At 36.9% G+C, this 23,132-nt stretch overlaps 3 non-coding genes across 3 annotated transcripts; all 3 read left to right on the top strand.

Annotated features, from left to right (window-relative positions):
- Window positions 1-631: 631 nt before the first annotated feature.
- On the top strand, window positions 632-738 carry LOC141663198 (small nucleolar RNA R71). The gene has a single exon (XR_012551280.1). It is a non-coding gene; the product is annotated as a small nucleolar RNA R71 (small nucleolar RNA).
- Window positions 739-10,390: 9,652 nt separating this feature from the next.
- LOC141663197 (small nucleolar RNA R71) lies at window positions 10,391-10,497 on the top strand. The gene has a single exon (XR_012551279.1). It is a non-coding gene; the product is annotated as a small nucleolar RNA R71 (small nucleolar RNA).
- Window positions 10,498-20,149: 9,652 nt separating this feature from the next.
- On the top strand, window positions 20,150-20,256 carry LOC141663196 (small nucleolar RNA R71). Its single transcript, XR_012551278.1, has one exon. It is a non-coding gene; the product is annotated as a small nucleolar RNA R71 (small nucleolar RNA).
- The last annotated feature ends 2,876 nt before the right edge of the window (window positions 20,257-23,132 follow it).

Genomic DNA, 23,132 nt, shown 5'->3' with positions numbered 1-23,132 from the left:
CACATAAGCCTCAACTCCTCCAATTCAGATTTTTCATTAGAAGATGGACCCGCACCTCCATGAGATTGTTGTTGCATTCCCTGTGGCTGAAATTGTTGCCTTGGTGCAAACTGTTGCTGAAAACCAGGAAGATTGAAAGGCTTGTTTCCAAACTGCTGGTAAGGCTGTTGCATTGCATTCTGATTGTTGCTCCAACTGAAGTTTGGATGATTGCGGTTATTAGGATGATAAGTAACAGGAATAGGTTGATGCGGCCTCTGGAAGTTGCTCACGAACTGAGCTGATTCACTAGATATAGAACATTGCTCCGTCGCATGAGATCCTGCACAAAGCTCACAAACACTCATTATCAGTTGAACACCATAGTTGGTCAGAGAATCGACCTTCATAGTCAACACCTTTAACTGAGCAACGATAGTTGTAGCTGTATCCACCTCAAGATCTCCTGCTACCTTGCCTTGTGGTAGCCTCTGAGTTGGATTCTGGTATTCATTCGTAGCCATCATCTCGATCAGCTCATAAGCTTCCTCATAGCTCTTAGCCCACAAAGCTCCACCTGATGCTGCATCGAGTAGGTCTTTACTGTGCTCCCAAACCATTATAAAAACAATTGATCACCATCCAGTTAGGCATTCCATGATGAGGACACTTTCTAAGCATCTCCTTATAGTGCTCCCAAGCTTCACATAAAGATTCACCCGATTGCTGCGCGAATTGAGTAAGAGCATTCCTGATTGCAGCTGTCTTTGCTATAGGGAAGAATTTAGTGAGAAACGTTTGTGCAAGATCTTCCCAGGTAGTAATAGAACCAGCTGGTAGAGAGTGTAACCAGCCCTTAGCCTTGTCCCTCAGAGAGAATGGGAAAAGTCTTAATTTTACAGTATCTTTAGAAATATTATTGAACTTGAAGGTGTCGCAGATATCGATGAAATCCCTAATGTGCATATTGGGATCTTCCGTTGGAGCACCCCCAAACTGGACTGAATTCTGTACCATCTGAATCATGCCAGGCTTGATCTCAAAGGTATTAGCTGCGATAGCTAGCCTGACAATGCTAGATTGAATGTCATTGATCTTTGGTTGAGAAAAATCCATCAACGCTTTCGTTGCTGCTGCTGGTTCCCCCATTGTAATGATTGCTTCTTTTTTAACTTTCTCAACTTCTTCAAAAACTTCTTCTTCCACTTCTTCAACTACTTTATCTTCTTCAATTATTTCCTTACGAGATTGAGACTGTGTTCACATACACGCTCTCTAGAGTACCTGAAACATAACAATGTAACCTTATAAGTAAAATAATCCGAGTCAGTGAACTTTAACGACCACTGATGTCAAGCACTAAACTAAAATTTAACACAAATCCCCGGCAGCGGCGCCAAAAACTTGTTCACACTAAAACACACGCAAGCATAAGTAGTATAAGATATAAGTCAAGTTCGTTCCCACAGGGATTAGTTTAAGTTAAGTTCAGATTATGCATTTATGCAACAATGTATGATTATCGTTCACAGCTAAGACAAGTAACAAGTTGGAGTTGATTAACTACTTAAGAGATTATACTAGCATGCATTAACTAAGAGATTAAAAGTGATTTACTTATATGAGAATAAAACATGGGATTATAACTTAATTAAATACTTCATTCAAAGTTTATGTCTTTATCAATAGCATGCGATGGTGATGATAACTAATCAGATAACACGAAATTAGTATACTCTATCTTTCGATATACATATACCCTACTACTAAGCATCCACAATCAAGATAGAAGTTAAGTAGACACCAATTATGCTTAGTCCCTGTATGTCTATAGAAATTAAAAACATAAGGGTTTAAGAGCAAGTTATCTATCATGATTACATAGGGTGTGTAAGATAGTTAAAATTACACTACGAATTATGCATGTCAATTCATACATAAACCTATGCTAGCATGACAAGTTCTAAACCTCTATATTCACTGTCGCTTCAATAGAGATTAACAAACAATCTTAGATGTTAGCTACGCATTAAAGGCGAATAAGCACAACCAAACTAGGAAATCATATATCACCACACACTAAAGATTTAGAACAATCAACTATTGAAATCCATAAGTAAATCTGCTAGAACCCCATGACAACGATTAGTGGGAATCGTCCAACTTCAACCGTTTTGCATTTTTAGAACACGAAACTCTTCCGAAAACTCTTTTTTAACCTAATCTGGTAATTCCGGACATTTTCTGTATTTTAACCTTTTCAATCCGGATTACGGTTTGACCTGTACTCGTCCCGACATAAAATTTTCGATACGATAATCATTTCAATAAATCAATAAAACCCGTATCTCGAGAGACGGGATATTTTTACATTATTTTCTCATAAGGTGTTTTATAAGAAGCCCAGTTTTGATAATTATCCAAATCTGGTATGAAATTGTATCATTTTTATAGTTACTTAGTGGTTAAATAATCTATTTTCGGATCCGATATGATCCAATAGGATACTTGTTACGTGTTTAAGATGCATTCATATGAATCGATCCATAATTGGACGCGTGTTTATTTGCGTCTTTATCGAGTTACTCGTTTTATGTGTGTTGAATGTATTTTATGTGTTTTCGGGATTTTTTATTTATTTAGGAAGCGTTCTATTTTTCAAAAATCAACGGACCGGGACCCACCGGGACGTCAAATCCCACAAATTTCACATTTGTATTTGTTTATAGAATCATTCGTATTTCAAATACCCGTTATATTTGTATTTTTAAATTATTCGCAATTTTTGGGAAATTTTGATATAAATTTTATGTTTTATTATTTTTAAAATTATTCCCCGTAATTAATATTTTGGAGCCTAAATTTTTAATTAAAGGATAAAAACACCCAAAATTGATTTTTGGGTATTTAATTTTCAAAAGTATAAATAGCTTAACTCATTATTTTATTTCATTTTTATTTTATTAAAAACAAATTAGAAGAACAAGGGTTTGGGGGTATAATTCATTCAAGAACAAAGATTTGACGATTTTGGGGGTTTGGATGAACCGTTTTTGATGATTCTTGAACCAAATCAAAGCTTGTTTTGAGCTCTTCAAATTGATACCAGAATCTTTATACAAGGTCGGTTATCTTGTAATATCGATTTTTATTTTATTTGTATGATTGGGTTCGAATTCGGGTTTGGATTTCTTGATGTTTCGGATTATTTTGAAGATGGTAGTAGCTTGAACTTGATCTAAAGAATTGATTCATGTATATATTGCGATTGTTTATGTGTTAGTTTGTGTAATTCAACTAAATCGATTTTATAATTGATAGTTTTCGATTTTGTGAATGATTTATGAATTACTTCGAGGTTATGGATATGTAAATAGGTTTGTATGATTCTCAGCATCATTTTGGTATAAAACACGTCGAAATTGGTTCAGAAATAATCGAAATTGGTGTTGGCCGGAGTTGGAGCTCAATCGCCGGCTTCAATGGAGGTTTTGGGCGGCGATGATGCTTCCGTTTTGGGTCGTCGAAGTTGAAGCTGAATCTGTGATTTTGAGAGTTAGTCGAGTGAGTTTGGTAAAGAATCAGAGCTATTGCGTGTTGTTTATGGGCAAAACGGAGTCTCGCGGGAACTGGTGAACTCGCCGGAATCTACAGATTATCCGGCGTGTTCTACGAGACCCATTTTTGACCCGCTTATCGACCCGTTTCGGTTTATAAAATACCCGACTTTGATTTATTTTTCCCCAAAACCCAAACACTAAATCTGTTTTTGTATTTTGTATTTTAAAATTTATTCAAAATTCTTTTTCTTAATATCAAAAATCATTTATTTTAATTTTAAAAATCATTTACTTAATTAATTTAAATTCTAAAAAAAATAAAAATTATTTACTTAATTATTTTAAATTTCAAAAATTATTTTCTTTTATTATTTCAAAAATCTGTAAATTTTATTCATTTAAATTGATTAATTATTTTGATAATTAATCAGTTTATTAAGATAATTTGTATTAATTTTATTTTAATTCAAAAAATTATGGAAAAGTCATTTTTAATTATGATTTTTCTTAAAAATGATTTAATTTTTTTTAGTCTTTTAGAAATATATTTAAGTATTTTAAAAATCAATTAATATTATTGTTAACTAATATATTCTTATTTTATTCGTAATAAATAGACCGTTTGTCCGTTTAATACGAAACGAACATGTCTAGACTTAGAAAAATATTCTGCTTTCATTAAAAATATTTTCGAGACCCAAATCTTTTTGTTTCGGAAGGTCGATTGTTTTTCAAGTTAATTCTAAGTTGCGTATTGACCAAAATGACGCATTTTGACACGATTTCAGTTTTAAACATACCCAGTCGAACCTTTTGACGAACCGAGTCATGTGTTATATGAATTATGTGATACATGGATTATGTGCTTACGTGTTATATGAATTACGTGCGTACGTGAGTCAAGATTCTTTTATTTGACTGTCTTCTTTATGTGCGGGCTATCGTATGGGTAGACAATAGGGTTTTGAACCGCAGTTCGTCAAGTAATTATCGTTTAGGCGATTAAAATTATATCTTTTAATTATAGATGCGGATCGCTCGAGTTGATCAGGACAAGACATTGGGAAGAATGAGATAAAATGGTTTTGGATAACTGGCTTCTAGCAATCGCAGGAGCAGCAAATCAGTAAAGTGTTGAAAAGAAAGACGGTGATGCCTTGAGATGCCAGACTGAGATAATTGCCTTTCTACGAGTGTGACTAACTGCTAAAAACTCAAAGGCAAGTATCCCTATCATCACTTATTGTTCAAATGATATTTATTTTAAATCTTCTTATGCAAGTATTGGTTTCCCTATTTTCTGTTCGGAATAGATAAATGTTTTACATATCGCTGAATTAAATGATTCTGTTTATGCAAGTACTCTTCTGCTATTCTATGTTCAGAATAGCTAAGTGATTTTACTTATCAAATTACTGGATTTATAAATGTTTTGGATTTTGAGAAAAATGATTTGGTTGCGCGTATTCCTGCCCAAGTGAATGGGGGAATAAAATTATTTCGGGTGTCAATTATTATGACCCCTTTTTAATAAAAGGTTTTAAGATTGGATGGTTACTAATTGCGTAAGAGGTCGAGGCGGCTATCCAGTGGAGAGCTATGTGTTATACGGGATATGACACCTTGCTAGGCCGATATGTGCCTTGGGTGCCCTATTTTTTTAGTTGGATATGCTTCGGCATACCGGTGTTGCTTCGCGGCTGATCACCGGCGGCAACACACCGTCGTTCGAGGACTCCAATCTAAATTATTATATTGCTTTTGATAATCTTATTAGGAATGGTTTATCAACTGTTTTTATTTTGAATAAAAGGTAAAATACAGTTTTGATTCAGTTTCTGCTTGATGTGGATATTTAGGTTGTTGTTACATATCAAAGGTGGTATTAGTATAGATGATTGATGTTGACTTCAGTATGGGATGTTGTGAGCATTAAAGTTCATACTGATATCTAATTTGATATGACAACAAAATGAGTATTAATATCAAAGTTCGGTTTTGAATAAAGTTTATGATTCAATCCATAATCATTTCTTCTTGTTATTGTTGTTTACGATATTTCCGTAAACACTGTTTTACGAGTTTTATTCTCGTCAAGACTCAAAGTATTGCTGAAGTATTTCGCTCAAAAATATCAAAAAGAGTTTTGAATACAGTGATAAATAATTATCCGATTCTTTAATAAATTTTCTAGTTTCAGCAATTATGATTAAAAATGATCTGCGCTATTGTAGATGTCGGTTTTATATCAAAGCGACCATATATATATTATAATGATCTTACTGAGCATTTCTTTCGCTCATACTTTTCTGTTTTCAAATTTAACCTCCAGTGGGGATTAGCTTGCACTGTTTAGCCGCGTAATTCGAGGAAGCAAAGAAGAAGTATTTTGAAGGTGGTTGGTCCAGGGTTTGCAGACTACTGTAAGTTTTATTATGTAAAGTTGTTTATAGTATATTATATTATAATTGTGTATAGTATAGTTGGGACTAGTATACTTCTTTTCAAAGTTATACTAGCGGGTTTAGTTTTAAGTTTGTAAATTATTGAAAAGAGTTTTAAAAGAAAGTGAAAATTAATTGGTGGAATTTGGAATTCTTGTTTCTAGAATTATAACCTTAAAAGATCTTGGATTAGTTTGTGGTCATAGATACTAAATATATTCTGCTTGCATTTGTATATTGATTAAACAGGTTGATTTGGATTGAGGTTTCATCGTGACGACCAAATCCCCTGACCCGGATTTGGGGGCGTTACAATATCTGCCTACAAAGAGAATTTATCACCACCTTCGCAACGTTGGTTGGCAAGGCTTTAACCTCCACCCATTTAGACACATAATCCACCACCAAAAGAATATACTGATTATTGCATGATGAGACAAATGGCCCCATTAAGTCGATTCCCCAAATATCAAAAATCTAAACTTCAAGAAGAACATTGAGAGGCTTCTCATCTCTCTTGGACATATTTCCAACTCTTTGGTAGCGATCACATCTTGACACGAATTGATGAGCATCCTTAAACAAAGTAGGCCAGAAAAATCCTGCTTGGAGAATACGGGCAGCTGTCTTCTCTCCACCATAATGACCACCATACACTGTAGAATGACAATCTCGTAGAATACCTCACGTCTCACTGTACAGGATGCATCTCCTGATAATTTGATCTGCTCCCTGTCTGAACAAGAACGGCTTATCCCTCGATACCATTTCACATCATGCAGAAACTTCTTCCTTTGAGCATAATAGAGTTCCGGGGGAATAACATTACTCACAAGATAGTTCACAATGTCTGCAAACCATGGTTCTTCTTCTTGCACCCCAAAAAGTTGCTCATCGGGAAAAGATACATTGATTAACACCTTGTCTTGGGAAGCATTACCTTGATCTTCCAGTCATGAGAGATGATCCGCTACTTGGTTTTATGTACCTTTTCTATCTTTGATTTCTAGCTCGAACTCCTGAAGCAATAGAATCCATCGAATCAAACGAGGTTTTGAATCTTTCTTCGAGACCAGATATCGAAAAGCAGCATGATCAGTGAAAACTGTCACTTTTGTCCCAAGTAAGTAAGATCGGAATTTCTCGAAACCATAGAAAATCGCCAAAAGCTCCTTCTCGGTAGTAGTGTAATTCAGCTAAGCACCATTAAGGTTTTTACTAGCATAGTAAACCACATGGAATATGTTCTGCTTTCTCTGGCCAAGAACTGCTCTAACTGCATATTCACTAACATCACACATCATCTTGAATGGCTCATCCCAATCAGGTACAGTAATAACAGGTGCTGTAGTCATACTCTTCTTCAAGCTCTCAAAAGCAGCTAGACATTCTTCATCTAATTTGAAAGGGACATCCTTTTCTAACAGATTACACAAGGGTTTAGAGATTTTGGAGAAGTCTTTGATGAATCGCCGATAGAAACCCACATGACCAAGAAAACTGCGGACTCCTTTAACTGAGATTGGTGGAGGGAGATTTTCAATAACCCCCACCTTGGCCTTGTCCACTTCAAGCCCCTTGCTAGACACCTTGTGACCAAGAATGATACCCTCTTGCACCATGAAGTGACATTTTTTCCAGTTGAGCACCAGATTGGTCTCAACACATCTTTTCAGCACCATGGAAAGATTATGCAAGCACTCATCATACGAAGTCCAGAACACAGAGAAATCATCCATGAATACCTCCACATTAGTGCCAATCATATTATAGAATATGGCTATCATGCATCTCTGAAAAGTAGCAAGTGCACCAAAAAGTCCAAAAGAAACTCGACGAAAAGTGAAAGTGCCAAAAGGACAAGTAAAGGTGTTATTCTCTTGATCTTCCGGGGCAATGCAAATCTGATCATAGCCCAAATACCCATCCAAAAGACAATAATACTCATGACCAGCCAACCTGTCAAGCATTTGATCAATGAATGGATGCGGGAAGTGATCCTTCCTGGTGGCTTTATTCAGCTTTCGATAGTCCATGCATACTCTCCACCCTGTGAGTGTTCGAGTAGGAATGAGCTCATTTTTCTCATTAGTGACAACTGTAATGCCTCCTTTCTTAGGCACACACTGCACCGGGATCACCCATGAACTGTCAAAAATAGGATAGATGATCCCTACATCCGCCATTTAAGAATTTCCTTCTTCGTAACGTCTTTCATGATAGGATTGAGTCTTCTCTGTTGCTCAACAGTTGGCTTACTTCCTTCCTCAAGCAGAATTTTATGCATGCAATAAGAAGGGCTGATTCCCTTGATATCTGCTATAGTCCATCCAATTGCTGATTTGAATTCTCTCAGAATTCTCAAGAGCTTGTCTTCGTCACTACCTGAAAGGTCAGATGCAATAATAACAGGAAAAGTAGATGCATCACCTAAAAAAGCATACCTCAAGTGATCAGGCAGTGGTTTTAGCTCAAGTATGGGAGCGTCCTCAATAGATGGCTTAAGATGCTCCTGAGAGTTTTTCAGATCTGATAAGCCAAGAGACTCGAATGGCAATTCCAATCTCCTTTTCCATGGAGTGGCATTCAAATACTGCAGCTGCTCTGCTCCTTCTTCATCTTCACTATCAGATTCCCCTATTAAGGCTCTCTCTAAGGCGTCAGTCCTTAGCATTTGATCAAGCTCCGCAGTCACTATAGAGTCGACCAATTCTACTTTAAAGCATTCCTCTTTATCAGTAGGGAATTTCATTGCATTGAAGACATTGAAAGTCACATCCTGACCCTGAACTCTCATTGTAAGTTCACCCTTTTGCACATCGATCAGAGTTCGGCCTGTAGCTAAGAATGGTCTCCCCAAGATAATGGGAATCTTCTTATCTTCCTCGAAGTCCAGAATGAAAAAATCAGCAGGGAAGATAAGTTTATGCACCTTAACCAAGACATCCTCTACTACACCTCGCAGATAAGTGATAGAACGGTCAGCCAACTGTAAAGACATGTTTACCGGTTTTGGATCAGGCAAACCAAGTTTCTTGAACATGGACATGGGCATCAGATTGATGCTAGCCCCCAAATCACACAAACACTTGTCAAAAGACAGATTGCCAATGGTACAAAATATCGTGAAGCTTCCTGGATCTTTAAGTTTAGGAGGGAGTTTCTGTTGCAGCACAGCACTGCAATCTTCCGTTAGAGAAATGGTCTCCAACTCCTCAAGTTTAAGCTTCCGAGATAGAATACCCTTCATGAACTTAGCATAGCTTGGCATCTGTTCTAGAGCTTCCGCAAAAGGTATGTTAATGTGCAACTTCTTGAAAACCTCCAAAAACTTAGCAAATTGCTTGTCGAACTTCTATTTCTGGAGCCTTTTAGGATATGGAGGTGGAGGATACACTTGTTTGACTCCTGTATTCTACTCCGAAGGAGTGTTTTCAGCAGAATTTGTCTTTGTTTCAGCTTCACTATCCTTCTTCTCAGCAGAATCAGAAAAAATCTCAATTTCCGAAGTTTGAGAGGGCGCGGGCGCACTGCCATAGGGCGCGGGTGCGCCTGCATTTCGGAAAAAAATTTCAGAATATTATTTTTCTTGATTGTGAGGGCTCGCGACCTTTCCTGATCTCAGGGTGATTGCCTTAAGTTGTTTTTTAACATCTCTCTTGCCTGGATTAACCTCTGTGTCACTCAGAAGAGTTCCCTGAGGTTGGTTCAACAAGGCATTAGAAATCTGCCCAATCTGATTCTCCAAAGTTTTGATAGAAACCACTTGGCTTTTGCACATAAGCCTCAACTCCTCCAATTCAGATTTTTCATTAGAAGATGGACCCGCACCTCCATGAGATTGTTGTTGCATTCCCTGTGGCTGAAATTGTTGCCTTGGTGCAAACTGTTGCTGAAAACCAGGAAGATTGAAAGGCTTGTTTCCAAACTGCTGGTAAGGCTGTTGCATTGCATTCTGATTGTTGCTCCAACTGAAGTTTGGATGATTGCGGTTATTAGGATGATAAGTAACAGGAATAGGTTGATGCGGCCTCTGGAAGTTGCTCACGAACTGAGCTGATTCACTAGATATAGAACATTGCTCCGTCGCATGAGATCCTGCACAAAGCTCACAAACACTCATTATCAGTTGAACACCATAGTTGGTCAGAGAATTGACCTTCATAGTCAACACCTTTAACTGAGCAACGATAGTTGTAGCTGTATCCACCTCAAGATCTCCTGCTACCTTGCCTTGTGGTAGCCTCTGAGTTGGATTCTGGTATTCATTCGTAGCCATCATCTCGATCAGCTCATAAGCTTCCTCATAGCTCTTAGCCCACAAAGCTCCACCTGATGCTGCATCGAGTAGGTCTTTACTGTGCTCCCAAACCATTATAAAAACAATTGATCACCATCCAGTTAGGCATTCCATGATGAGGACACTTTCTAAGCATCTCCTTATAGTGCTCCCAAGCTTCACATAAAGATTCACCCGATTGCTGCGCGAATTGAGTAAGAGCATTCCTGATTGCAGCTGTCTTTGCTATAGGGAAGAATTTAGTGAGAAACGTTTGTGCAAGATCTTCCCAGGTAGTAATAGAACCAGCTGGTAGAGAGTGTAACCAGCCCTTAGCCTTGTCCCTCAGAGAGAATGGGAAAAGTCTTAATTTTACAGTATCTTTAGAAATATTATTGAACTTGAAGGTGTCGCAGATATCGATGAAATCCCTAATGTGCATATTGGGATCTTCCGTTGGAGCACCCCCAAACTGGACTGAATTCTGTACCATCTGAATCATGCCAGGCTTGATCTCAAAGGTATTAGCTGCGATAGCTAGCCTGACAATGCTAGATTGAATGTCATTGATCTTTGGTTGAGAAAAATCCATCAACGCTTTCGTTGCTGCTGCTGGTTCCCCCATTGTAATGATTGCTTCTTTTTTAACTTTCTCAACTTCTTCAAAAACTTCTTCTTCCACTTCTTCAACTACTTTATCTTCTTCAATTATTTCCTTACGAGATTGAGACTGTGTTCACATACACGCTCTCTAGAGTACCTGAAACATAACAATGTAACCTTATAAGTAAAATAATCCGAGTCAGTGAACTTTAACGACCACTGATGTCAAGCACTAAACTAAAATTTAACACAAATCCCCGGCAGCGGCGCCAAAAACTTGTTCACACTAAAACACACGCAAGCATAAGTAGTATAAGATATAAGTCAAGTTCGTTCCCACAGGGATTAGTTTAAGTTAAGTTCAGATTATGCATTTATGCAACAATGTATGATTATCGTTCACAGCTAAGACAAGTAACAAGTTGGAGTTGATTAACTACTTAAGAGATTATACTAGCATGCATTAACTAAGAGATTAAAAGTGATTTACTTATATGAGAATAAAACATGGGATTATAACTTAATTAAATACTTCATTCAAAGTTTATGTCTTTATCAATAGCATGCGATGGTGATGATAACTAATCAGATAACACGAAATTAGTATACTCTATCTTTCGATATACATATACCCTACTACTAAGCATCCACAATCAAGATAGAAGTTAAGTAGACACCAATTATGCTTAGTCCCTGTATGTCTATAGAAATTAAAAACATAAGGGTTTAAGAGCAAGTTATCTATCATGATTACATAGGGTGTGTAAGATAGTTAAAATTACACTACGAATTATGCATGTCAATTCATACATAAACCTATGCTAGCATGACAAGTTCTAAACCTCTATATTCACTGTCGCTTCAATAGAGATTAACAAACAATCTTAGATGTTAGCTACGCATTAAAGGCGAATAAGCACAACCAAACTAGGAAATCATATATCACCACACACTAAAGATTTAGAACAATCAACTATTGAAATCCATAAGTAAATCTGCTAGAACCCCATGACAACGATTAGTGGGAATCGTCCAACTTCAACCGTTTTGCATTTTTAGAACACGAAACTCTTCCGAAAACTCTTTTTTAACCTAATCTGGTAATTCCGGACATTTTCTGTATTTTAACCTTTTCAATCCGGATTACGGTTTGACCTGTACTCGTCCCGACATAAAATTTTCGATACGATAATCATTTCAATAAATCAATAAAACCCGTATCTCGAGAGACGGGATATTTTTACATTATTTTCTCATAAGGTGTTTTATAAGAAGCCCAGTTTTGATAATTATCCAAATCTGGTATGAAATTGTATCATTTTTATAGTTACTTAGTGGTTAAATAATCTATTTTCGGATCCGATATGATCCAATAGGATACTTGTTACGTGTTTAAGATGCATTCATATGAATCGATCCATAATTGGACGCGTGTTTATTTGCGTCTTTATCGAGTTACTCGTTTTATGTGTGTTGAATGTATTTTATGTGTTTTCGGGATTTTTTATTTATTTAGGAAGCGTTCTATTTTTCAAAAATCAACGGACCGGGACCCACCGGGACGTCAAATCCCACAAATTTCACATTTGTATTTGTTTATAGAATCATTCGTATTTCAAATACCCGTTATATTTGTATTTTTAAATTATTCGCAATTTTTGGGAAATTTTGATATAAATTTTATGTTTTATTATTTTTAAAATTATTCCCCGTAATTAATATTTTGGAGCCTAAATTTTTAATTAAAGGATAAAAACACCCAAAATTGATTTTTGGGTATTTAATTTTCAAAAGTATAAATAGCTTAACTCATTATTTTATTTCATTTTTATTTTATTAAAAACAAATTAGAAGAACAAGGGTTTGGGGGTATAATTCATTCAAGAACAAAGATTTGACGATTTTGGGGGTTTGGATGAACCGTTTTTGATGATTCTTGAACCAAATCAAAGCTTGTTTTGAGCTCTTCAAATTGATACCAGAATCTTTATACAAGGTCGGTTATCTTGTAATATCGATTTTTATTTTATTTGTATGATTGGGTTCGAATTCGGGTTTGGATTTCTTGATGTTTCGGATTATTTTGAAGATGGTAGTAGCTTGAACTTGATCTAAAGAATTGATTCATGTATATATTGCGATTGTTTATGTGTTAGTTTGTGTAATTCAACTAAATCGATTTTATAATTGATAGTTTTCGATTTTGTGAATGATTTATGAATTACTTCGAGGTTATGGATATGTAAATAGGTTTGTATGATTCTCAGCATCATTTTGGTATAAAACACGTCGAAATTGGTTCAGAAATAATCGAAATTGGTGTTGGCCGGAGTTGGAGCTCAATCGCCGGCTTCAATGGAGGTTTTGGGCGGCGATGATGCTTCCGTTTTGGGTCGTCGAAGTTGAAGCTGAATCTGTGATTTTGAGAGTTAGTCGAGTGAGTTTGGTAAAGAATCAGAGCTATTGCGTGTTGTTTATGGGCAAAACGGAGTCTCGCGGGAACTGGTGAACTCGCCGGAATCTACAGATTATCCGGCGTGTTCTACGAGACCCATTTTTGACCCGCTTATCGACCCGTTTCGGTTTATAAAATACCCGACTTTGATTTATTTTTCCCCAAAACCCAAACACTAAATCTGTTTTTGTATTTTGTATTTTAAAATTTATTCAAAATTCTTTTTCTTAATATCAAAAATCATTTATTTTAATTTTAAAAATCATTTACTTAATTAATTTAAATTCTAAAAAAAATAAAAATTATTTACTTAATTATTTTAAATTTCAAAAATTATTTTCTTTTATTATTTCAAAAATCTGTAAATTTTATTCATTTAAATTGATTAATTATTTTGATAATTAATCAGTTTATTAAGATAATTTGTATTAATTTTATTTTAATTCAAAAAATTATGGAAAAGTCATTTTTAATTATGATTTTTCTTAAAAATGATTTAATTTTTTTTAGTCTTTTAGAAATATATTTAAGTATTTTAAAAATCAATTAATATTATTGTTAACTAATATATTCTTATTTTATTCGTAATAAATAGACCGTTTGTCCGTTTAATACGAAACGAACATGTCTAGACTTAGAAAAATATTCTGCTTTCATTAAAAATATTTTCGAGACCCAAATCTTTTTGTTTCGGAAGGTCGATTGTTTTTCAAGTTAATTCTAAGTTGCGTATTGACCAAAATGACGCATTTTGACACGATTTCAGTTTTAAACATACCCAGTCGAACCTTTTGACGAACCGAGTCATGTGTTATATGAATTATGTGATACATGGATTATGTGCTTACGTGTTATATGAATTACGTGCGTACGTGAGTCAAGATTCTTTTATTTGACTGTCTTCTTTATGTGCGGGCTATCGTATGGGTAGACAATAGGGTTTTGAACCGCAGTTCGTCAAGTAATTATCGTTTAGGCGATTAAAATTATATCTTTTAATTATAGATGCGGATCGCTCGAGTTGATCAGGACAAGACATTGGGAAGAATGAGATAAAATGGTTTTGGATAACTGGCTTCTAGCAATCGCAGGAGCAGCAAATCAGTAAAGTGTTGAAAAGAAAGACGGTGATGCCTTGAGATGCCAGACTGAGATAATTGCCTTTCTACGAGTGTGACTAACTGCTAAAAACTCAAAGGCAAGTATCCCTATCATCACTTATTGTTCAAATGATATTTATTTTAAATCTTCTTATGCAAGTATTGGTTTCCCTATTTTCTGTTCGGAATAGATAAATGTTTTACATATCGCTGAATTAAATGATTCTGTTTATGCAAGTACTCTTCTGCTATTCTATGTTCAGAATAGCTAAGTGATTTTACTTATCAAATTACTGGATTTATAAATGTTTTGGATTTTGAGAAAAATGATTTGGTTGCGCGTATTCCTGCCCAAGTGAATGGGGGAATAAAATTATTTCGGGTGTCAATTATTATGACCCCTTTTTAATAAAAGGTTTTAAGATTGGATGGTTACTAATTGCGTAAGAGGTCGAGGCGGCTATCCAGTGGAGAGCTATGTGTTATACGGGATATGACACCTTGCTAGGCCGATATGTGCCTTGGGTGCCCTATTTTTTTAGTTGGATATGCTTCGGCATACCGGTGTTGCTTCGCGGCTGATCACCGGCGGCAACACACCGTCGTTCGAGGACTCCAATCTAAATTATTATATTGCTTTTGATAATCTTATTAGGAATGGTTTATCAACTGTTTTTATTTTGAATAAAAGGTAAAATACAGTTTTGATTCAGTTTCTGCTTGATGTGGATATTTAGGTTGTTGTTACATATCAAAGGTGGTATTAGTATAGATGATTGATGTTGACTTCAGTATGGGATGTTGTGAGCATTAAAGTTCATACTGATATCTAATTTGATATGACAACAAAATGAGTATTAATATCAAAGTTCGGTTTTGAATAAAGTTTATGATTCAATCCATAATCATTTCTTCTTGTTATTGTTGTTTACGATATTTCCGTAAACACTGTTTTACGAGTTTTATTCTCGTCAAGACTCAAAGTATTGCTGAAGTATTTCGCTCAAAAATATCAAAAAGAGTTTTGAATACAGTGATAAATAATTATCCGATTCTTTAATAAATTTTCTAGTTTCAGCAATTATGATTAAAAATGATCTGCGCTATTGTAGATGTCGGTTTTATATCAAAGCGACCATATATATATTATAATGATCTTACTGAGCATTTCTTTCGCTCATACTTTTCTGTTTTCAAATTTAACCTCCAGTGGGGATTAGCTTGCACTGTTTAGCCGCGTAATTCGAGGAAGCAAAGAAGAAGTATTTTGAAGGTGGTTGGTCCAGGGTTTGCAGACTACTGTAAGTTTTATTATGTAAAGTTGTTTATAGTATATTATATTATAATTGTGTATAGTATAGTTGGGACTAGTATACTTCTTTTCAAAGTTATACTAGCGGGTTTAGTTTTAAGTTTGTAAATTATTGAAAAGAGTTTTAAAAGAAAGTGAAAATTAATTGGTGGAATTTGGAATTCTTGTTTCTAGAATTATAACCTTAAAAGATCTTGGATTAGTTTGTGGTCATAGATACTAAATATATTCTGCTTGCATTTGTATATTGATTAAACAGGTTGATTTGGATTGAGGTTTCATCGTGACGACCAAATCCCCTGACCCGGATTTGGGGGCGTTACAATATCTGCCTACAAAGAGAATTTATCACCACCTTCGCAACGTTGGTTGGCAAGGCTTTAACCTCCACCCATTTAGACACATAATCCACCACCAAAAGAATATACTGATTATTGCATGATGAGACAAATGGCCCCATTAAGTCGATTCCCCAAATATCAAAAATCTAAACTTCAAGAAGAACATTGAGAGGCTTCTCATCTCTCTTGGACATATTTCCAACTCTTTGGTAGCGATCACATCTTGACACGAATTGATGAGCATCCTTAAACAAAGTAGGCCAGAAAAATCCTGCTTGGAGAATACGGGCAGCTGTCTTCTCTCCACCATAATGACCACCATACACTGTAGAATGACAATCTCGTAGAATACCTCACGTCTCACTGTACAGGATGCATCTCCTGATAATTTGATCTGCTCCCTGTCTGAACAAGAACGGCTTATCCCTCGATACCATTTCACATCATGCAGAAACTTCTTCCTTTGAGCATAATAGAGTTCCGGGGGAATAACATTACTCACAAGATAGTTCACAATGTCTGCAAACCATGGTTCTTCTTCTTGCACCCCAAAAAGTTGCTCATCGGGAAAAGATACATTGATTAACACCTTGTCTTGGGAAGCATTACCTTGATCTTCCAGTCATGAGAGATGATCCGCTACTTGGTTTTATGTACCTTTTCTATCTTTGATTTCTAGCTCGAACTCCTGAAGCAATAGAATCCATCGAATCAAACGAGGTTTTGAATCTTTCTTCGAGACCAGATATCGAAAAGCAGCATGATCAGTGAAAACTGTCACTTTTGTCCCAAGTAAGTAAGATCGGAATTTCTCGAAACCATAGAAAATCGCCAAAAGCTCCTTCTCGGTAGTAGTGTAATTCAGCTAAGCACCATTAAGGTTTTTACTAGCATAGTAAACCACATGGAATATGTTCTGCTTTCTCTGGCCAAGAACTGCTCTAACTGCATATTCACTAACATCACACATCATCTTGAATGGCTCATCCCAATCAGGTACAGTAATAACAGGTGCTGTAGTCATACTCTTCTTCAAGCTCTCAAAAGCAGCTAGACATTCTTCATCTAATTTGAAAGGGACATCCTTTTCTAACAGATTACACAAGGGTTTAGAGATTTTGGAGAAGTCTTTGATGAATCGCCGATAGAAACCCACATGACCAAGAAAACTGCGGACTCCTTTAACTGAGATTGGTGGAGGGAGATTTTCAATAACCCCCACCTTGGCCTTGTCCACTTCAAGCCCCTTGCTAGACACCTTGTGACCAAGAATGATACCCTCTTGCACCATGAAGTGACATTTTTTCCAGTTGAGCACCAGATTGGTCTCAACACATCTTTTCAGCACCATGGAAAGATTATGCAAGCACTCATCATACGAAGTCCAGAACACAGAGAAATCATCCATGAATACCTCCACATTAGTGCCAATCATATTATAGAATATGGCTATCATGCATCTCTGAAAAGTAGCAAGTGCACCAAAAAGTCCAAAAGAAACTCGACGAAAAGTGAAAGTGCCAAAAGGACAAGTAAAGGTGTTATTCTCTTGATCTTCCGGGGCAATGCAAATCTGATCATAGCCCAAATACCCATCCAAAAGACAATAATACTCATGACCAGCCAACCTGTCAAGCATTTGATCAATGAATGGATGCGGGAAGTGATCCTTCCTGGTGGCTTTATTCAGCTTTCGATAGTCCATGCATACTCTCCACCCTGTGAGTGTTCGAGTAGGAATGAGCTCATTTTTCTCATTAGTGACAACTGTAATGCCTCCTTTCTTAGGCACACACTGCACCGGGATCACCCATGAACTGTCAAAAATAGGATAGATGATCCCTACATCCGCCATTTAAGAATTTCCTTCTTCGTAACGTCTTTCATGATAGGATTGAGTCTTCTCTGTTGCTCAACAGTTGGCTTACTTCCTTCCTCAAGCAGAATTTTATGCATGCAATAAGAAGGGCTGATTCCCTTGATATCTGCTATAGTCCATCCAATTGCTGATTTGAATTCTCTCAGAATTCTCAAGAGCTTGTCTTCGTCACTACCTGAAAGGTCAGATGCAATAATAACAGGAAAAGTAGATGCATCACCTAAAAAAGCATACCTCAAGTGATCAGGCAGTGGTTTTAGCTCAAGTGTGGGAGCGTCCTCAATAGATGGCTTAAGATGCTCCTGAGAGTTTTTCAGATCTGATAAGCCAAGAGACTCGAATGGCAATTCCAATCTCCTTTTCCATGGAGTGGCATTCAAATACTGCAGCTGCTCTGCTCCTTCTTCATCTTCACTATCAGATTCCCCTATTAAGGCTCTCTCTAAGGCGTCAGTCCTTAGCATTTGATCAAGCTCCGCAGTCACTATAGAGTCGACCAATTCTACTTTAAAGCATTCCTCTTTATCAGTAGGGAATTTCATTGCATTGAAGACATTGAAAGTCACATCCTGACCCTGAACTCTCATTGTAAGTTCACCCTTTTGCACATCGATCAGAGTTCGGCCTGTAGCTAAGAATGGTCTCCCCAAGATAATGGGAATCTTCTTATCTTCCTCGAAGTCCAGAATGAAAAAATCAGCAGGGAAGATAAGTTTATGCACCTTAACCAAGACATCCTCTACTACACCTCGCAGATAAGTGATAGAACGGTCAGCCAACTGTAAAGACATGTTTACCGGTTTTGGATCAGGCAAACCAAGTTTCTTGAACATGGACATGGGCATCAGATTGATGCTAGCCCCCAAATCACACAAACACTTGTCAAAAGACAGATTGCCAATGGTACAAAATATCGTGAAGCTTCCTGGATCTTTAAGTTTAGGAGGGAGTTTCTGTTGCAGCACAGCACTGCAATCTTCCGTTAGAGAAATGGTCTCCAACTCCTCAAGTTTAAGCTTCCGAGATAGAATACCCTTCATGAACTTAGCATAGCTTGGCATCTGTTCTAGAGCTTCCGCAAAAGGTATGTTAATGTGCAACTTCTTGAAAACCTCCAAAAACTTAGCAAATTGCTTGTCGAACTTCTATTTCTGGAGCCTTTTAGGATATGGAGGTGGAGGATACACTTGTTTGACTCCTGTATTCTACTCCGAAGGAGTGTTTTCAGCAGAATTTGTCTTTGTTTCAGCTTCACTATCCTTCTTCTCAGCAGAATCAGAAAAAATCTCAATTTCCGAAGTTTGAGAGGGCGCGGGCGCACTGCCATAGGGCGCGGGTGCGCCTGCATTTCGGAAAAAAATTTCAGAATATTATTTTTCTTGATTGTGAGGGCTCGCGACCTTTCCTGATCTCAGGGTGATTGCCTTAAGTTGTTTTTTAACATCTCTCTTGCCTGGATTAACCTCTGTGTCACTCAGAAGAGTTCCCTGAGGTTGGTTCAACAAGGCATTAGAAATCTGCCCAATCTGATTCTCCAAAGTTTTGATAGAAACCACTTGGCTTTTGCACATAAGCCTCAACTCCTCCAATTCAGATTTTTCATTAGAAGATGGACCCGCACCTCCATGAGATTGTTGTTGCATTCCCTGTGGCTGAAATTGTTGCCTTGGTGCAAACTGTTGCTGAAAACCAGGAAGATTGAAAGGCTTGTTTCCAAACTGCTGGTAAGGCTGTTGCATTGCATTCTGATTGTTGCTCCAACTGAAGTTTGGATGATTGCGGTTATTAGGATGATAAGTAACAGGAATAGGTTGATGCGGCCTCTGGAAGTTGCTCACGAACTGAGCTGATTCACTAGATATAGAACATTGCTCCGTCGCATGAGATCCTGCACAAAGCTCACAAACACTCATTATCAGTTGAACACCATAGTTGGTCAGAGAATCGACCTTCATAGTCAACACCTTTAACTGAGCAACGATAGTTGTAGCTGTATCCACCTCAAGATCTCCTGCTACCTTGCCTTGTGGTAGCCTCTGAGTTGGATTCTGGTATTCATTCGTAGCCATCATCTCGATCAGCTCATAAGCTTCCTCATAGCTCTTAGCCCACAAAGCTCCACCTGATGCTGCATCGAGTAGGTCTTTACTGTGCTCCCAAACCATTATAAAAACAATTGATCACCATCCAGTTAGGCATTCCATGATGAGGACACTTTCTAAGCATCTCCTTATAGTGCTCCCAAGCTTCACATAAAGATTCACCCGATTGCTGCGCGAATTGAGTAAGAGCATTCCTGATTGCAGCTGTCTTTGCTATAGGGAAGAATTTAGTGAGAAACGTTTGTGCAAGATCTTCCCAGGTAGTAATAGAACCAGCTGGTAGAGAGTGTAACCAGCCCTTAGCCTTGTCCCTCAGAGAGAATGGGAAAAGTCTTAATTTTACAGTATCTTTAGAAATATTATTGAACTTGAAGGTGTCGCAGATATCGATGAAATCCCTAATGTGCATATTGGGATCTTCCGTTGGAGCACCCCCAAACTGGACTGAATTCTGTACCATCTGAATCATGCCAGGCTTGATCTCAAAGGTATTAGCTGCGATAGCTAGCCTGACAATGCTAGATTGAATGTCATTGATCTTTGGTTGAGAAAAATCCATCAACGCTTTCGTTGCTGCTGCTGGTTCCCCCATTGTAATGATTGCTTCTTTTTTAACTTTCTCAACTTCTTCAAAAACTTCTTCTTCCACTTCTTCAACTACTTTATCTTCTTCAATTATTTCCTTACGAGATTGAGACTGTGTTCACATACACGCTCTCTAGAGTACCTGAAACATAACAATGTAACCTTATAAGTAAAATAATCCGAGTCAGTGAACTTTAACGACCACTGATGTCAAGCACTAAACTAAAATTTAACACAAATCCCCGGCAGCGGCGCCAAAAACTTGTTCACACTAAAACACACGCAAGCATAAGTAGTATAAGATATAAGTCAAGTTCGTTCCCACAGGGATTAGTTTAAGTTAAGTTCAGATTATGCATTTATGCAACAATGTATGATTATCGTTCACAGCTAAGACAAGTAACAAGTTGGAGTTGATTAACTACTTAAGAGATTATACTAGCATGCATTAACTAAGAGATTAAAAGTGATTTACTTATATGAGAATAAAACATGGGATTATAACTTAATTAAATACTTCATTCAAAGTTTATGTCTTTATCAATAGCATGCGATGGTGATGATAACTAATCAGATAACACGAAATTAGTATACTCTATCTTTCGATATACATATACCCTACTACTAAGCATCCACAATCAAGATAGAAGTTAAGTAGACACCAATTATGCTTAGTCCCTGTATGTCTATAGAAATTAAAAACATAAGGGTTTAAGAGCAAGTTATCTATCATGATTACATAGGGTGTGTAAGATAGTTAAAATTACACTACGAATTATGCATGTCAATTCATACATAAACCTATGCTAGCATGACAAGTTCTAAACCTCTATATTCACTGTCGCTTCAATAGAGATTAACAAACAATCTTAGATGTTAGCTACGCATTAAAGGCGAATAAGCACAACCAAACTAGGAAATCATATATCACCACACACTAAAGATTTAGAACAATCAACTATTGAAATCCATAAGTAAATCTGCTAGAACCCCATGACAACGATTAGTTCATGATCGAACGCATCGTCACCATGGGTTCCAACAAAAACATGATAGTAATTAAGTTCAGAAAACTACGAGATAATATATAAGTGCTAAGGTTTCGAACGAAACAAAAACAAGCATCCAAAGTATCGACTAAATCAAAGAATACACAAGAATAAACTAGGTCTTCTTCTCCGTATCCGTCTTGTGCTCTCTTGGTCTTTGTTATGCTCTCCCTGGCTTCCCTGTTGATAAAAACATCTTTTTATCTTTATATCCTCTGCCCCAAGTGGATCTGGACTCTTCAAATCTTTAAATCATAGTAGAATCAGGATTCTGAGTTTTTATACTAGCGCGGGCGCCCCGCTTCTAGCGCGGGCGCGCTGTCTTTCTAACACACTGGCGCGGTCGCGCTGTGCTTGGCGCGGGCGCGCTATTGTTCTGACCAAACTTCTGATTTTTGTTGTTTTGCGCTCCTTTCTTCGTGCGATCTCCCGAAACTCCATTCCTGACCTCTTGTTAGCATAAAATCATTATAAAACTCACTTCCTCCTCCTGACTAGCGCCCTGCAATGCAATTACATAAAACACATCAAAAACACCACATACTTGAGTCCAAAACATCCAATTTAAGCCGATATGAAGCGTTCCAAGTAGATATAAAATCCACTTATCACGATGCATTGTTCGTCTCGCCTAAAAAAATTATTGTTTTCTAAATTATACCATTGTTCAGGTTAATATGATTTATTTGAGAAGTGCTGGCGTGTGCTAGGCTTAGCAAGTAAATTTTTCGTGTCAACTAATATTTTGAATCTGATTGTCAAAATATTACACGGGGATTATTATTTTTAACTAGTCAACATGGTCCGGGAACATTGTCATAGTTAGCATGGTCCGAAAATGTTGACCATAGTCCTGGAACGTCGACCGTGGTGAGATAATAATGATGGAAATCCGATAGTCAGATACTATGATTTGAGGCTTAGTGAGAGCCATGGTTTTTATATTAACCCATTTTCTTATTTTAAATGCTAGCAAATAATGAATGTAAGGTGGGATTTACCTGAAGGCACTGATCATGCTATACGCGAGTCCTGCACGAGTCAATACTTGAGACATGGTAGTTGATCGAGCCATAGGGTATCGAAAGGTAGATGACCAGTATACTCTTGTGCTCAAATGTTACATTGTGTTTGAGATAATTGACATTTCTAAATGTCGAGACTTTATGATATATTGCTTTATTATTAAGTCTGTTTCTTTGAAGTTGAGAATGTTATTTCACTTCTTTCATTTTCAAGTCTGAGTTTGGTCAAGTGGTGAATTGCTGAGCATACATGCGCTTACTATTGCTATCATTACATTTCTTTTAGCAGCTAAAGACATAAATAGATGAATTTACCAACCGTCAACTGAAGGGAAGGGGACAGATTCGGAGTCCACTTGATGATCATTAGAATTTCGCTTCCAGATGTATACAATGGATTTGATCTAATAGTATTCTAC

Source organism: Apium graveolens, chromosome 5 (genome assembly GCF_009905375.1).
Source record: "Apium graveolens cultivar Ventura chromosome 5, ASM990537v1, whole genome shotgun sequence".
Classification (NCBI taxonomy): Eukaryota; Viridiplantae; Streptophyta; class Magnoliopsida; order Apiales; family Apiaceae; genus Apium; species Apium graveolens.
The sequence above is the reverse complement of the archived record's forward strand: the minus strand, read 5'-3'. Positions and strand labels throughout refer to the sequence as shown.